Here is a 19,296-nt window from a genome sequence, read left to right as displayed (position 1 = left end):
AAATGAAAACAAGGTAAACATCCCAATAGCAAAATAGACATAAAACAAATAATTCACAAAAGACAAATGAATTAATGCAAACAGTTAATAAACGTGTAAAGCAAATTGAATTTTTTTAGTACATCCAGAGATTTGAGGATAAGAATAGGGATTATCACATTTCCCTTTAAAATCTTTAAAATGAAATTTTCCATTGTAAGAATAGGTGCAGGGATATAATTTTATAAAATTTTGGTAGGAACATAAGTAGAATTCCTTCTCCAAAGGCAATTACTGCTAAGAAATATTTAGAAATATGTATTAACTTCTAAATTGGGAGAACAGGAGATGGGGAGAGAGAGAGAGGGGGGGGGGAGAGAGAATAATCCAGGCAAGTAATAAAAGGTGGTTGAACTAAAATAATGAACTATGAAATTTAGCAGAGGAGACAGATTTGAGTCCTAATTTCAATAACAGGTGTAATAGGACATTGTCAGATGTTCACGGGAGCCATTGCTCAATCTGCACCTACCTAGAAGAAAGTCTTTCAACTTCCCAACCACCAAAAGCAGATCTAATTCTATCAGACCATGAGGAATCTCAAGTTTACTACACATTTCATTAAAAAAGGAGGGCTTTACAAAGCAGCCACTTAATAAAAGTCATCCAATTGAATAGTTCCCTTCTCTTCTACTCCCACTCCTAAAGTTTTCCAAAATTTTCCAGGATCAAGAATTTCATTTTACTTTCTCATAAGTCCTTTGACAATCCCAGCATTACTTATGGCAGTGTAGCAGTGATTGAATGTCTGTAAGAAAATTGAAGCTTGAACCTCCTTAGAAAAGCATGTCTTCCTAAAGATTTTAACCTTAATGGCTTATCAAATGCTTCATTTAAAAAGGCAAGTCTTTCCATTGATAGAATGCGAAGAGGTTCTACTCTCAAAGGACATAACATTTTTTAATTTATGAACTTATTTTGTTACCTTCAAATTTATTTTAAGAGAACAACCCTGGATGTGAGTATTTCTCTATAAGAGTCTCCAAATGTTTTCTAGAATAGCATGGAATTGTATTCTAGAAAACCATAATAAGATATAAAACATACAAATTATAGTAGAAGCATATGATAAAATTATATGCTGCCATTACAAGTAATATTTTAGAAAATATTTTATGTATACAGATTAAAGGAGGAAAACTGCAAAAATTACTATTTTGTTATTGTTTTTTATGTTATCTGTGAATGGAAATTTCAAGTCAATTTTCTTTACTTCTGTATCAAAGAATTGAGAGTGGACAACTTATGTCCTCAAATCCCAAACCAAAAAAAAAAAAAAAAATCAATTGCATTTAAATTATTCTTGACTTGAAGAACACTGGGTTCCTATATTCACCAGTATATATTATGAATACCTTGCTGCTATCATTGGCAACTTTTCTTCTATAGTCAATTGTAAAAATGCCTAGAAAGATCAATAATGTATTAACATTTTGGTCATTTAGATTTCTTTTCAGTATGAATTACATTGGTACTTTCTTTCCAATGACAACTGGTTCTTAGGGTTTTTTTTCCCCTTTTTAGAATTAAAAAAAGATAACATATAATATACATGCAAGCTACTATATTTGTTTCATGCTTTGATTTTTGTGGAAACTTTGAAATACAGTTCAAGCAGGTATTTATGTTGCCTTTAAATCAATCTAACTGTCAAGATTATTCTCTGTGACTTATAATGAAATCCCGCTTAAAGTAGGTAAATGCATTCAAGAAGATTGCAAACACATGTGAACTTACAGATTCCTATTGCTCCATTTATGACTAGAATGAGTGAGACCAGAGAAACAGAGTGGCAGTATTTAGGAGAGATTCCAGGGGCACTGGTTTCCAGTCCAGTGTTTTGTACAGCACACTTCCCCAAATGTTCTCAAATTCCCCCACACATTTGCTGAAGAAACTGGAGAAAAAGGCACATCAGAGGAGGTAACTAACCCCAGGCCCATAGGCTGTATTTTCATTGTTTAACTTGACATAGTTTATGGGCTCATTTATCTCTGACCATCATCGTCTCCTTATTAGCTTTTCTGTAAAAGTGCTTTTTAAGGCATTCAACAAAATTTGTGGAACATATACATAAATGAGAATAGTAAAAGTAAATAAAAGACTAAATGAGATTTTACTTTAAAAATCAGTCATTCGGCCTGCAGATATAATATATCAATAATAATTCAATTTAAAAGTTTCTAACTCCTTAACCTCAGGTGTCTAAAACGAAAAAAGTATTAAGACTAGCAAATTTTAGTGGTATTTTTTTTTTAATTTGTTTACCCATGGCAATTTTGTCTTTTAGATGAATGATAGAAATGTTTCAAAAAGATTCAGTTCTTTCCCAACGTCTTTTTTTGAAGAATTGTATTTGTTTTTTAGATTAATCTGGGAAGAACTGCCATGTCTCACATTTAGAATTGCACACTGTCTCTCCAATTACTAAAATGACCTTTTATATTGCACCATAGAGTATTGCTTTATTTTATAGAACCAGATCATTAATTTTAATTGTACATATTACTAAGGTTTATACATTTTGAGCCTTTTATAATTTATGCATTAAATTGAAATCTTAGTCTATTTATTTTTAATATTAAAATGTTCTATTTTTAAACAAACTTTCTTATTAGCTTTAATAGACTTTTGCCAGTGGGATAGCTGTGTTTATTTGGTAAATAATCATATCATTAGCAAGCCATGTAATTATTGTTTCTACCTTTCTAATATCTACGTTAATTCTTATCTAGTCTCTCATGCAACACAGAGTTAGTGAGCTCTACTCCGCCAAGGAAGTCATACTTTTTTAATGTTTCTGAAGTTACAATCCTGAAAAAGAAGATATCTTTCTTTTTTGTATCCAAAGCCTTCTCAGTCAAGTGAATATTAATAAGGTTTTACTATATCACCTGCAAGCTCATCCATCTACTGAACACTTCACCCTAGTGTAAAACTTCTTCCACTGCTAAAGCAGAAGGTAAATATTAATAGCTTCCAAGGAAAATAGTTGAGTGTCCAAAATAATCTCCATTGAATCAAGAACACATGCAAATTTATGCATTCATTTGCTACACTATGTAAGGCAGATACTGTGCAAACAGAATAGCAGCTATATATCATACAAAGACAAAAACAAAATGCCTTACATATCTTCAAGTTGTTCCCACATGTTGAATAGTGCCTTGGAACAATGATCTATAACAGGGGTTCTCAACATAGCTGTACAGAAGAATCATCCAAAAATATTTTAAATAATACCTACTGATGCTTGGACTCCACCCTTCTAATTTTTTTTTTTTTTCGAGACGGAGTTTTGCTCTTGTTGCCCAGGCTGGAGTGCAATGGCACGATCTTGGCTCACCACAACCTCTGCTTCCGGGGTTCAAGCAATTCTCCTGCCTCAGCCTCCCGAGTTGCTGGGATTACAGGCATGTGCTTCCACACCCAACTAATTTTGTATTTTTAGTAGAGATGGAGTTTTTCCATGTTGGTTAGGGTGGTCTCAAACTCCCGACCTCAGGTGATCGGCCTGCCTCGGCCTTTGAAAGTGCTGGGATTACAGGCATGAGCCACTGTGCCTGGCCTCCAAAAATTATGTTTTAAGTGCTCTGACTTATGGTCAGGATATCCTGAGATTCATTACCTTTTAAAAATGATAATTAATAGACTTTATGTTTTGAACCGTATTGGGCTCACAGGAAAATTGAGTGGAAATTACAAAGAGTTCCCGCACCCCTCACAGTCACCACCACCCTCCCCATCCAGATTAATTATCTTGTTAGGGGATTGTAGTCATCATTAAATTTGAGCTTCTTCACTTAAAACTGAACATTCCAGGAAGTTCTTTACATATGAAATGTAAACCTCTAGAAAAAAAGGATATGATTATTCAATACCATTGTCATGTCCTTACACATGAAACATCTTGGGATCTTGGGAGACTAAAGGAGGAGTTAATGAGACTCTAGAATTATTTTATTTCCTCTTTTCACGGCATACCAGGGAGAAAATATGTCAAGAGACTAGCGCTGAGAATTTAGAACATAAAAATAAGGTTACTGGTTGTGTTCCTCCTCACTTTTCTATTTTTAAGAACCTTATGCTGTTGAAAATACTTATGTTACTTGGCACTTGTTAAAGAAAGTCACTTAATGTTAAAATAGCTAATAGATGTAGTTTAACATGAAAGAAATATTGTTTAATTTGCTATCTTATACTATTTAACAGATTCTTCATTAATTTTTTGTATCCAATAACCATTGTAGGAAGACAGTGCAAGTGGTAACTATTGTATATAAATTTTATGACCTATGTGAGGATAAAAAAGAAATCAAGAACAGAGGTAGAAAAAAAAAGAAATAACCTCTGTTGATTTTATGGACAAATAATTCTTACATTTTTACATTATGCTATGCCAATATACTGACAGATTATTAAATTTAGGATCAGAAGTAAGGGCTACACTCACTTTCTACAATTGTGTCTATATTCATTTCCTAGGTTTGCTATAACAAACCACAAACTAGGTGGCTTGAAGCAAAAATAATGTACTGTCTCACAGTTGTGGAGGCTAGAAGTCTGAAATCAAGTTATTGGCAGGACCATGATCCCTCTAAAGGCCCTAGGGGAACAATCTGTTTTGTGTCTTTCTCTTAGTTTCTGATGTTTGCTGGAAATACTTTGCTAGTAGATGCGTCATTTTAACGTCTTCTTCATTTTTATGTGTGGTTCTCTGTGTATGTCTGCCTCTGTATCTCTTCCCCTCTTCTAGTAAGGCCACAAGTCATTGGATTAGGGACCCATCATCCAGTATAACCTCATCTTAACTAATCACATCTGCACAATCCTATATCAAAATAAGGTCGTAGTCTGAGGTTCCAGGAAGGACATAAATTTTGGATGGACTTTTTTTTTTTTTCTTGGAGAGTCTCGCTCTGTCACCCAGGCTGGAGTGCAGTGGCATGATCTTGGCTCACTGCAACCTCCTTCTCCCGGGTTCAAGAGACACTATTGAACCCAGCAGAGTGATTTGAGGCAAATCTCTTACAATTGCATGTAATGTTACGGACTGAATGTTTGCATCCCCTGAAATTTATGTGTTGAAACCCTAACCCCCAATGCACATTTGAAACTGGAGCCATCAGGAGGCAATTGGGGTTAGATGAATTCATGAGGGTAGGGTCCTCATGATGGAAATAGTGTCCCTATAAGAAGAGGAAGAGATACATCTCTCAACACTCACATACTAAGGAAAGAATACGTAAGCACACAGGGAAAAGGCATCTGTCTGCAAACCAGGAAGAGTGCCCTCACCAGAAGCTGTCTCAGACTTCAATTCTCCCTAAGTCTAAGAAAATTAAATTTGTTTTTTGAGCCACATAATCTATGGTATTTGTTATGAAAGTCTGAATTGACTAAGACAGATTTTGTTACTGAGAAGTGGGGTGCTGCTATAACAAATACCTAAACATGTAAAAGCAGCTTTAGAACTGGATATGAGTACAGGCTGGAAGAGTTTTAAGGTGCATGCTGAAAATATGAATGATACAGGCATCCTGATGAGGTATCAGACAGAAAATGAGAAACATGTTACTGGAAGCTGGAGAAAAGGTTGTTCTTGTTATAAAGAGGAAAAGAACTGTGTTCTAATGTTTTGGGGAAGTTACAACTAGTGTGCAATGAAATTGGATAGTTAGATGAGGAGATTCCTAAGCAAAGTGTTGAAAGTGTGCCTTGATTCCTCCTGACTGCTTATAGTAAAAATGTGAAAGAAGAGAGATAATTTGAAGGAGAAATTGTTATGCAAAATGGATCTAAGTCTTAAAAATTTGAAAGGTTCTCAGCCTGTTCATATTGGGAAACATCAGAAAGCATATTTAGAAGATAAAACCAAGGGTGTGGTAAATTATGACTTGGAAAAAAGCTTGAGATTATATAAGCGAGAATACTTTAAGTTTGAAGTAACAGAGATGAAGACAAGACTTCACTATGGATCCATGGGTGGGGGACTACCACACAGGGCCAGTGAAGCAAAGACACCTAGAGCCTTGAAACTGTGACTTCCATCAGACAGAACCACAGGGGCAAGACATGGCCCAGAGCCATGAGGGTGATGCTATTGTCCCACTGAGCCTGGAGGACAGAGAATCAACCAAGAAGGCTAATCTCGAACATTACAATCTCTAGAATTCCCCTTGCTTGGTTTTGCACTGGCATGGGACTCATTACTCTTTTCTTTTTTCCTATTTCTTTCTTTTGGAATGAGAATGCCTATTCTTTGCTTGTGTCCGCATTGTATTTTGGAAGTACATAACTTGCCTGGTTTCACAAGTTCACAGCTGGAGAGGAATTTTGCCTCAGGAAGCATCGTACCTCAGTTTTCATGCATTTCTGATTTTGATGATATTTTGAATTTTGGAATCAAGAGTTGATGCTTGTATGAGTTAAATATTTTGGGGCTGTTGGGATGGAATGATTGTATTTTGCATGCCCTAGGACATGAATGTTGAGGGGTCAGATGTAAAGCTACAGACTGAATGTTTGTGCTCCCCAAAATTCGCATGTTAAAGTCCTAACCCACAATGTGATGCTATTTGGAGATGGGGCCTTTAGGAGATAATTGGATTTAGATGAGTCATGCCAGTGAGATGCTTATGATGAGATTAGTACTTTTATAAGAAGACGAAAAGAGAGATTTCTCTCTGTCTGCCCTCCCTTTGTTTCTCTCTTTTGTTTCCCTCTCTCACTCTCTCTTGCTCTCTCTCTCTCTCTCTCTCTCACACACACACATACACACACACACACTCTCACACACTGAGGAAAAGCCATGCATGCACACAGCAATAAGGCATTAACCTGCAAGTGAGAAGGAGCCCTTCCCAGAACCCGACCATGCTTGTTCCCTGATTTCAAGACTTCCAGGCTTCAGAACTCTGAGAAAATAAATCTCTGTTGTTTAAGACACTGAATCTATGATATTTTGTTATGACAGCCCAAGCTGATGAAGACATATCTTATTTATGTTTTGTATATAAGAAAGTAACCCTACTTACCCGAAGGGTTGTTTGAGATCATATGAAATAAACACGTTTATTAAACTGAATCTTCAAAAATATTGAGGGATTATTATATAACTAGCTCTATCTAGGGTATGTTCTAAGCATCTAAAAACAGTGAAAAAAAGAATGCTGCATTTAAAGTTTTTGAAGTTTAATGTGCATTACTTCCCTAACCTTTAGTTTTTTTCATATTAAAAAACGACACTGTGAATTGTCCCAAAGAGAACTAGTGAGCATTAAAGAGATGGTACATTACAGGCTACCTATCACACAGCAGGTGCTTCATTGATGCTAATCTCCTCTCCCTTTCCAATATTAATACTATTAATTTCATATTAATATAGATTTTTTGCTTTATATATAATTTGTGTTTTTTGAGTCTACATTCCATGTATACACTAACATGTAACATGTTTATGGTCTTAGTTCCTGAGTTTCAGAAAACAATGTCCAGTCTGGTGATGTTAAATGTCATCCCATTGTCTACAGATTCAAGTTCAAAGCATTTATTCTGGCATTTAAGATACACAATAACCCCAAAGTAAATTTTACAGCTCATTTATTAAAATTTTTTTCTTCAGAATACCTGGAATTCCTATTATGCCTTCAGCACATTCTATAACTCTTCTAAAGCCATACCTTTTACTATGTCCTCACCTCTACCTGAAATGCTTCCCATTGGTGACATTTGTAATCTGGAATTTAGGATTCAATGCTAGGCAAGGCAACCTCTGTTCCTTTCTGAGTTTATTGAGAAACTGAAATAAGTAAATAAGGAACTACAGTATAATGTCATGAAACCAGGATAGGAGAAGTGAAGTCCCTGGGACTCAGAATGGAGCATCTAATGAAGGCTTCATGGAAACTGTATTTGATCTCTGATCTCAGGAAGGAAGAAGTAATGGAGGATGGAGAGAAGAATGACAATAATCTGTGCAAAGAGTATAGAGTGTTTAAAGTCTTGTAGGCAAAAAGACAGTTTGACTTTTTCATGAAACTGAAAGAAATTTATTCTGACTGGAGCATGGAGTTCGGAGGAGAAAAAGTGGTGTAGTCATAAGTGATGAAGCAGGGGAGCAAATGAACAGCTAGATCATAAAAGGCACAGTGAGAGAAATTAAGGACTCTGTATTTTAGGTCAATGAGGAGCTATTTTTTCTCTGACTGATTATCATACAACAAAGCCAGGGTCCTTCTTATTGAGGCTACCACTAATTCATACTCTTTCTCCCAAACTTCTGCTCTGTCTGATTTCTACATTACTCAATAAATACTTGCTGAATTGTGGTGTAATGTGAATGAAGGGCAGACTTATTCCAAAAAGGAACAATCAACTCCATCTCCTTGAAGTCATTCACTTGATTATCATTCTCCAAAGGCTTAGGTGAGAAAAAAAACTTGAAGTCAGCATATCCTCTCTACTGCAAGCAAAAAATGATCTTTTAAGAATTTGAATAGTGTTTTTTGAACTCGCTAAATATGTCAGTCTTCTCACTAAGGCAAAGCAGTTAAAAAGTTGGAACCGTCAAACACTGGCAAGCAATAATTTGAGTTCTCTCTGTTCACTTTTCAATTAAAATTTCAATTTAATAAATGGAAACACATTATCTGATTTTCAAATAAAAGAAATAAATAAATCTCTATGATACGGATAACCAGTGAGTCAACTCTGAGAAAATGGTTTGTATAAATTGGCTAATATCTAAATAGGGCTCCAATAATATTTTTAATAGAAAGATGAACCTAAACAAACAAAAACATAGATAAGAGATAAAATGTAATTTCACTCTTCTCAGAAAAAAGGGAAAAATAATAAACCAAATTAAAAAAGGATATGATTGAGGGTTTGTGTTAGAATTAATAAAAGGAAAACACCAATATCCAAAGTTGTATATGCCATCATAAACTTCTTTATATCTGTGGTACTTAGATTTTATTTGCTCTCTATGCCTGCATTCTTCCTAAGATATTTTCCCTGAGTTCAGTTGTATTGGAAAGTAAGATTACATTGCTATTGAGTTCATTTTCCTAGTATATAATACCAAACTGGGTTGCAATATCTGACAGATTTATGACTATTTGCTGAGACGTATTTTATAAAATGGCAGAATAGAAGGCATTTTTTTCCATCTGCTCTTTGTAGCAAACCTTCACAGAAAAAAAAGACAGTTTTTAAGAAGGAAGAGATTACAATTTTTTCAGTCTTTTTTGTCTGTATCAAAGGATATTTCTGAATAATATGTTGTAAAATAGCATATTACAGATGAAACACACAATTCATTGCTTATCCTATAGAGAAAGACGTCTTCCTGTCTCTGCTAAATGTGTGAGTTCATGGGTATATAAAAATAGAATGCAGTTGGCAATGAAAGTTACAGGCTGATGGATGACACCCCATTGTCAAACAATTGATAGCTAGTGAGGAATTATAGTGACCTTGTAGTGCAGCACAAATAATTCAGCAGCCCCTGAAGTATGCTAAGCAGACTAGCTTCTCTTTTAGGGGTGCCTGGGTCACTTAAGTAGGGGAAATGTATATCTTTAATTTCCTTTAGAAACACTGTAATCACCTCTAGGCAAGTAAGAGAGTGGGTAATTTCAAGGCAATTCCTTAGGATACCTTTAAAACATTATTTCATCAGCAATGGTTAGATATAGCCCAGATCACCCTAGGAAATTGATCAGAAAGACACTGGAATAGAAGTACATGTATTTAAATGTTATCTTCCTAATCAAAAAACAGTGGTACATAATAGATTATATCAGCTATGATCTCAGCCAGACTTGAGAACAAAGATGGGTTTACCACTTGCTAGCTGAAGGAGCTTAGGCACACTTCAGTTTTCTCATTGATAAGGGAATAAAAGGCATCTTTCAAAGATTTATTGTAAGGATTGGACATAATAATGTGTATGTGGGACCACTCCCACGTACACTCCCACATGAGAGATAAGATAACTTATCTCATAGCACTGACATACACTCAGGAGGTGGAACCACCAGGAATCTGGAACAAAAAAGGGTGGGGACCACATGGGAAAGAGCCATCTAGAATCATTAAAAGACACAGGGCTTTGTTATTTGTTGCTACCCTTAAAAAATGTTTTATATAAAATGAAAGAAGTATTTTTAACTCTTTTGACCATTTTGGGTGAAGACTCTTCTTTGGTAAACGCTGAATTTGGAGATGGATTTAATGCATATATGTGATTACTGTTTAGGAGAAGAAAGTAAGGGGTAGGAAGAAAAAGATGTGAGTCATCAGCTTCTACATGGAAAAGAAAACCATAGGTGTCCTTAAAATCATTCTGAGTGAGAGAGGAGATGCTATGAGAGATAAGCTGAGTCAGAGGTCATTAAAGGGAATGAACTATGGCTGAAAGCAGATGATTTTGTACATGAAGATCCCAGGTTCTCACTGGTGCTCAGTAGACCTTTGGCTGTCCCCTTTTAAGCAAAAGTCACTGAGAGACATGTGGATATTATCACATGGATACCCAGGGAATACAAGATGAGAGGCATCAAGCTGTCCATTCATACTCACAGGCAAAGCAAACCATTGGTAGGGAATGAGTAGGGCACCCACAATGGAACAGATTATTAGAAAAAATCTCCGTTTTGACCAGATATAGTTTGTGCCTAAAAATAAGCTATTCCAGATACGATAATTGTATTTTTTGAGTGTTCACTTGGACATTGGATTGTGAGTTTTACATTCTCAAGAGGCTCACCTTCTAGAAGTTCTCACCACAATAGACTGTGTAATCGGAAAGAATTGATCACACCAATTCAGAAAGGAAAAGTGGAGACCAGGTTGGAGCTCAATGTTGAAAATTTTTGGGCCTTCAGGCCAGTTTGGCCCACATGAGTTATGACATGGAGGTGGAAGAAAACTATTTTAGTCCTAGTCATTCATTCTATTTAATGGAAGACATTTACTCAGCATGTAAAATATGGTAAGAACTCTGCCGGCTCTGCAAATATAGAGTCTGATACGGTTTTCTTTAAAAGATAAAGAAATATGAAGCAACAACAACAAAATTCTTAAGGAGTATGTAAGAGAATCTCAGGGGATTCCTACAAACGTAACAATTTTTATCTTTTTAAAGGCTGTTACACAATCCATCTGAATGTATCTGAGTACCAGTCAGCTCTCTAAGACCTACGAGGTTTCTGTTATTCTCTGATGCCCCCTCATTTAGCAAATGGTGTGTACAATGTATACTTTCAATAAAACTAAACAAAGATCAACACATACTCTGGCAGCAACCCTACCACCAACAAAATTGAAAGGCAAAAGGCAGTTTGCCGTAAAGATATTTGCTTAAAAAAATAAATCCCATTGACATCTCAAAAGTACTCTTCAGAGAAAATAGTTTACATGCCTGTTTTTTTTTTCTAAGTAGTTTGTCATCTCTTTCACAGATAAAATGATACTTTATTTTTCTTTTTTCCCAGGTAAAATTTTTTCAAGAATTCTGCCAAATCCTTTGCATCTGTATCACAATGATTGTTCAGTCAATGGTGGCACATTTCTTTTAATTTCATTGTAATCAGAAATACATGTTTTACTGAAAAAGCAGTAAGTAGGAGCACAAAACCTTCTGCTAATTAATATAATAATTATTATAATAGCACTTGTTGAGCACTTACATAGCCCTGGACCTTTGTTCTGTGTTGTTTGTGCAGTGTCCTTGGTTGGTTCCTTTAGGGTTGGAAAGAGATTTAATTATTATCTCTATTTCACAGAGATGGTGGAGACTAAAAATGAATACATGACTTTCCCATAAACCTTAACCTTGCAAATGGGGAGTCTTGAACTTTCTTTAGTATCAAATCTCTTTTTCATTACACTATAGCAAATCCCACTTATAAATAAACTTACTTAGTAAATTTCATAATTTTTATCAGACGATTTTTGTTGATAGCATACACCTTTCTTTGGCTGCCTATTTTGAAAGGTTAGTATTGACTGCAATGCTTTTTTTTTATAGAAATGTCTTTCAAATATTTCCGTTTTGTTGTGCCAAATATTATTTTCAGAGTCTGTGGTTTACAAAGAATAAGTAAGTATCCCAGGGGTTTGGGAAACACCATTTCTGAACCATTATTTTCTCATGTATAAAAAGGAGGTAAGACTAGGGTCCATTTCTTGTGACTGTACCTGGGATTAAGTGAATTGACAAATATGAAGCCCTTAGCACAGTGCCAGGGATACAGTATATGCCCAACAGTGTTGGGTTTGTTATTTTTTCATGCAACAGGAGATAAAAGGAGTAGATAAGTAACCTAATTAATATCAAACAATTACTTGGCTGTATGGTCACAGATTATTTAATGAGTGTTTACTGCAAGTTATCCTATCTCGTACTCACAGAAACCAATTTGGGTAGAAATATAGTTCTATTTGGTAAGAAGTTGAGGATCCATTTAGGTTAACCCCGGATCCCATGGCTAGTGTCTGCCAGAGCTGGCGTATGAATTTCAATTCTGCAAACATGTCAATTAGTTTACATTTTGTATCAAATAATAAAAATCCAAATCAATGGGCTTAAACCATCAGGAAATGTATCAGCAGTACACATCACCGGAATTCTGGGGGTAGGCCAGTTTCTGCTTCTCACCTAATCTAGGTGTTGTGACTCCATTTATTCATTTATCCATTTATCTACACATTACCCATCTTGCCTGTCTTTTTGGTATCAGCAACATGTTGATCAGAAAGTTGTGTGACTCAAGAATTTCAAGGCTTCATCTGGATGTGACAATATGCAAAGGAAGAAAACATGCTTCTCCCAGCCTTTCAAGCAATAGTTCACCAAAATTCAATTTATTGATCACCTGTCAGTCCCTGTACAATGATTTTATCCAGGAAAATGGAATTTTCTGATAGGCTTAGGACTTATAATGTGCATATCCACACACACACACAAAGCAAGTAGATGAAAATCATAAGATATTAAAATGTTTTCTGAGAAAATATATTTCATTTCCTTCTAACATGGGTTTTAAACAGTAAGCAACCAAACTAATCTATTCAGTGCTTATTCTATTATCCTCTGCGAGTCCTTGGTCCAGACTCTTGCATTAGAAAAGTAAAACAGGGAGACAGGTCATTCACAGGACATTCACCGAGTGAACACAATTTTTTAGCTAGCTGGACTTTGCCCCCATAGCTTACCGATTGCATGACTTTAGTGAAACGGCTTAACATCTTTCAGCCTCTGTTTCTTCATCCATAAAATAGGTTTCTGTGAGGATTGATTTAGACAATCAAGCTGCTTGACAAATTTGCATTGTTGTCAGGGAGCCGAAGTAAAACTCAGGTAGAGAGAAGGCTGTGAAATCTGTTGGACTGGGATCACATCTAGGCTTGCACATATTCCTAAGATTCTGTGTAATCTAAAAACAAAACAAAAAAAACACTAAAAAAAAACACAAACAAAAGCAGCATCACATTTGTTGCGAAGACACAATAAGATAATACACAAAAAGTGTTTAATCCATCATGTCTCTCAGAATAAGCAGTCCATGGATATTTTTGTTATTAATATTACTACAGAAGTGCAGTTTCTTTCATCAAAGAGTTTACTGTCCAGTAGGAAAAAGAGAAGAGTAACAAATAAAATATATTACAAGGATTTTATAGGCATGAAATTGTGTAATTTTGCAAGTCCACAAGAAGTAGCATTGTCTCCTTGAGGGGTCAGACACTTCACAGAAGAGGTGAAAGTAAGTTGAGCAAGTATTTATTGCAAGGTCTTTCTTACATGCAGAAACATGCAGGAACCCTTGGGGGTGTGGGGAAACAATACGCTTAAGTTAGACAACTCATAGCACGGATGAGAACACCGGCTTTCATAGCAAGTCTGCACCATCTTATCCAAAGTAAAGATGTTCTGATGCAGACCTAGCTGAGAAAGAAAAAGTGACAGAGAAAACAGATTTCCTCCTTATAATGTGTCAGGGAACTTGGAGTAGATTAAATCCCTGTAGGAAGGCAATAGAGAGGAGCAGCAGCTACTTTGACAGAGCTGAAATAGAGCCAGGAGCCCATTACTTTAATACTCAGGGAAACCAGACTGATTGGCATCAAAGCCATTCAGGAAAGGTGCGTAGATTGATGACATGGTCCCAGGTGACATTTTGGAGCAACAGCAGGCTTTCAATCCTGGGCACACTTCCAACTGACACCCAAGTTATCTTCAGATACTACAAATTCCTTAAGTTCCTACCAATGTATGTAGTGACAAAAGGTAGCTACACAGTAGGCACTCAATCCTACTTGTTTACTAACTTATTTTGTAAACATAACCCAAGATTTGTTGTTGATTTATGTTGGGATTTGAGGACTGGAATATTATGTGTTTGATGTAGTACAATATTTCCTAGGCAAATTTATAAGCTGGCTCCAGATTACCTGGCTTCCATTCTATCCTTTCTTTTCCACTCATCTCAACAGTAATAGAATAGACAAAGATGCAGGAAATTTCATCTAAAAAGACAAAAATCTTAGGGCCAAGGAAGTGAGGTGGAATTTGAGTAATGGTAAAGATGGACAACATCCAGACACCTATATGAAGCGTTAGCAAGAAAGCTGATGCTGTGCTCTGAAATTTCAAAACGTAACCATCACGATCACAAAAAGGCTGCCATTAGCAAACAGAAGAGACCTTGGCTGAAATGGAAGATTGCCCATCCCACCCCATTCATATGACAGGAAAATAGAAGCCCGCTCAAAATAGTTAAAAATTTATTGGAAGAATATAATTTTTCAAAATACAAACGTGCCAATGCCATTCCCTGTTTAAATTACTAGTGACTGCAATGGCCTTCAGGATGAAAATCTATATTCTTCAGCAAGACATATAAATCTTTACAACGTGTTCTTCTCATCTGTTTTCTTAGGAGCACTCTGCTCACCCCTCAGCGCACACGCACACTGTATCCTCTGCTCCAGTCGTCCTGAAGTATTTCCAGTTCTCAGAAGAATCGTGTGGTTTTACGCTTCCCTAACCTTGAACATGCTACTGCACCTGGAATATCATTTCTCTTCTCCACCTGTCTATTCTTTGCCTAGATCTCTCAGAATCATTCTAACTTCTTTCTCACATCAGCTTTGAAAATTTTTCCTGTTGGAAGAAGGTTGCTGAGATACTTATTTCTTGTTTTATTTCACTCATTGATAGCCTTATTTACTAATTCCCTGGTCCATTGGTCAACAAATAATTGCCAGTCACGGTCCTACATCTAGGTGAGAGAGTGTTTACTAAGTCACATATTGTCTTGCAGTCTGGTATTTTCTGATTTACTCCCTATCACACTTATCAATTAGCATCTTAATTGGCTATTGGCATTGGGGAAAAAAAACATTAATGAAGAATCCTGGAGGATAGGGGCCCTGTGGTGTTCATTTTGGTACACACAAAGCTGTATGCCTGAATTATAGAAGTGGAATCCATAACTGTGTGTTAAGGGAATAAATGTATGAATTAATAAATGAAAACAGGCTGTATTAGGTTCCCAGGGCTGTCATATAAAAGACTCCCAAACTGGGTGGTTTAAAACCTTTCTGGTTGAAAAAGAAATATATTGTCTCATAGTTTCGGAAGGTTTAAATCCAAAATTAAGAGATTAAGAAGGTCTTGCTGTCTCTGAATGCTCTAGGGAAAAATCTCTTCTATGTCTTTCTCTTAATTTCTAGTGTTTGCTGGCAATCCTTTGCAGTCCTTGACTTGTAGTTACCTCCAACCTTTGCCTCTAAGTTTACATGGCATTTCCTCCTGTGTGTCTGTCTCTGGCTCTCTTCTTTTCTTTTAAGGACACCAGCTATAATGGCATAAGGGCCCACCCCACTCCAGTATGGCCTCGTCTTAACTAATTATATCTGTAATAAAATTATTTCCAAATAAGGTCATATTCTGAAGTTCTAAGGAGAACAGGGAATTGTAGATATGTTATTCAATGCAATACAGAGGTCATTGTCAAAAGATACTCGGTAAAGATGGAGAAATAAAAAGCTTTCAGTTCCTTATGTTAAGCTGAATTATTTTCAGAAAAAATAAATAAATATATAACAAAATAAGTAATCTAACTTTAAAATTATTCTAACATGTAGAGTTATTAAAATTGGTAGTCATTGTCCTGCATTTAAGATGATCTATACCTGGGCAAGAAAAATGGATCTGGATGAAGTGGTTTAGAACAAAAAATGTAAGTGACGTTCACCTATCTCACATATGCACATATCAACAATTGTGTATAAAAGTTCTTCTCTGAGATACTTTAACAAAGGCTGCGTACTTTATGTATTTATACGTACATAATACATATGCATATGCCTGTGTGTATGCATGAACATAAATATATTATCATAAAGAGGAAGTGAGTTGTAATTAGTGGAAAAAAACTTAGAGTTGATTCACTGTTCTGTTAAGGTCACACAAACGTGAATTACAATTTCTCTCCAAAAACACAGCAATATTCCAAGAGAACTATTGCGGCCCAGGAGTAACTTAGGTAACAGGGCAGCATGATCCAATATACTTAATTCAAGCATTTTCAAGGTACAGTTTGAAATCAATATACATTAAATACTTTTATCAGGTGCTAACGTTCTCCAATAATATTCTAATTCATAGCAGCTCATGATGAAGAATATGAAAGGGCACCCTTAAGCTGTGTTCAGGGCTAAATTATATTGCTTGTTATTATAGAATCAACACCTAAATATAACCCAAGTAGAGATGATATTGTTTATTCTAATGATGAACAAGAAAGACATCATTTGGAAATGTTTTTTAAGTTCAGATTCAAGTTTAACAATTTTTGCCTTGCATTCAACTGGTTTGAAACATGAAAAAAATGCTCACTTTTGATTTTATCTGACAAAACTAGAGAAGAAAGTTTTCTATACACACAACGAAGGACAGATACTGTATTTAATACAGGAAAAAAATATGCTGAAGCAATGGTCATTAACAAATACGTCATTTTTTTCCATTTTTGACCTTATGATTTTTGTCTGTAATGCCAATTGTTCTTTCAAATAAAGGATCCTCGAAATGTGGAGTCAAATCTCTGGGTATTAATGCAAAATAATTCACTGAAACTTTTCTGAATAATCGATATTATACCCTCATTATTCTGAATTTCTTTATTGCCTTGCATTTCTGCTCATTCAATCACAAGTTGTGCTTTAAAAATATATATGTATATCGTTTGGGGATAATGAGAAAACTTTGCTCCTACCAGCTGGACTGAAAATTTTTAAAACACAGATACAAAAGTTTATTACTCAGTTCATAAAAACCTCTCTAATGAGACAGATGAAAATATGAATTGCTTCTAATGAGCTCAGAATTGCATATACTTTCCTTGGTTTAATTTTCTAAGTGTTCATAGATATTTGTTGTTGTGCTTATTATGAAACAAGAAGTGGCCACTAGGCTGTGATAAACCAATTTGTGAGATTAAAGTGCTGAACTTGAACAGTTTCATTAAATTCTAAGTCATGAGTTGAAATCGGAATTTTAAAAGCCTCTTTTTCTTATTTACACAAGACCCACAGCATTTATGCAGGCAGAAAGTAGTGCCAATTAATGCTGACTCTGTTGATGAGGTCTAGAAGAGCTCCTTAAAAATGCTGTCTTTTTACCTTATCTCCCCTTCATCTTTACACGCACCCTTGCCCCTAAAAATGCAAAGCTTGAGCTTTAATGACATTAAATCTCAACACCCCATAATACTCCAAGCCTATTTCCTGACTAGTTCTCATTTACACATGTTTAAAAATAAGTTCTTTTTTTTTTTTTTTTTTTGAGATGGAGTCTCACTCTGTCGCCCAGGCTGGAGTGCAGTGGCGCAATCTCGGCTCACTGCAAGCTCTGCCTCCCGGGTTCAAGCCATTCTCCTGCCTCAGCCTTCCGAGTACCCGGGACTACAGGCACCCACCACCATGCCCGGCTAATTTTTTGTATTTTTAGTAGAGACGGGGTTTCACTGTGTTAGCCAGGATGGTCTCGATCTCCTGACCTCGTGATCTGCCCGCCTCGGCCTCCCAAAGTGCTGGGATTACAGGCGTGAGCCACCACGCCTGGCTAAAAATAAGTTCTTATATGCCTTATTTAATATGTTACACCTGGGAACTACAGAAAACCAGTTTATCAATTGAAGGGGAATTGATCGTTACAATGTGCTATTTCTTATATAAAGATGAACAGAATTACAGTAACTATTATTTGTATGCAAACGACAGCATCTAGTTAATTAGTGATGCTACTTAGAAATTATGGGTTTCTCAAAAAACTGCAGGATGTAATAAAATAGAATAAAAGATCATTAGCTTTCAGTAGTGAAGTTCAAGGAAAATGAGCACCGCCTTTCTTTATCCTGCTGAAGCCAAATTAAAATATCTAATCTGAATATAAGCATATACCATTTAATTTATTTTAAATGTAATGTAAATTTCAGTACATATTGAAACACATGAATATATTTAAATTTCTATCAGACATCATCAAAATATCTTGGCATTCTTAATTTGATCTATTCCCATACTTACAATAGGTGGCTACCAGGATGTTAAGGGGACAATTATTCATATGACTAGAAATATTGAACTGTCTTGACATACTATTTATCATTACTCCTGTAGGCCTGTTTTATTACTATTCTTTTTACATATATAATTTTACATATGTTTATGTACGTGTAATATCTATATGTATATGTGTGTGTATAACTTGCGTATATCAGTGACAGCCTCTCCATAGGAAAAAAGGAACATTGATTTGGGGCCTTTCTTTATGATTTTGAAGTCTGCTCATTTCCATAATCGTTTTTCAGACAAAAAAAACCTTTAAAGTATTACATGCCAATAGTTTGTGACACAACTGTCAATATTTACATGATGAGGGTTTTGCTGTGTTTATTGTTCTTTAACCCCAATGCTAACTTACATTAGGTGTGTAACCCTGGATCACGTGAATTAATTTCAATACGGCTCAGTTGTCTCACCTCCAAGATGAGATTCCTACAGCACAGAAATGAAGTGAGGATATAATTAAATGGGGAAATCAGAGTAATTAGTACAGAGCCTAAAAAGTTATAGGCATGAGATAAATGTTCATCATCATCTGTTTCCTTTCTTAACCATGATGACATCTCACTCCTGCTTCACATTGTTGGCGAAAGTAATTTGTCCTTCAGTTGT

This window comes from Symphalangus syndactylus, chromosome 11 (genome assembly GCF_028878055.3).
Source record: "Symphalangus syndactylus isolate Jambi chromosome 11, NHGRI_mSymSyn1-v2.1_pri, whole genome shotgun sequence".
In the NCBI taxonomy this organism is placed as follows: domain Eukaryota; kingdom Metazoa; phylum Chordata; class Mammalia; order Primates; family Hylobatidae; genus Symphalangus; species Symphalangus syndactylus.
Note: the sequence above shows the minus strand (reverse complement) of the source record.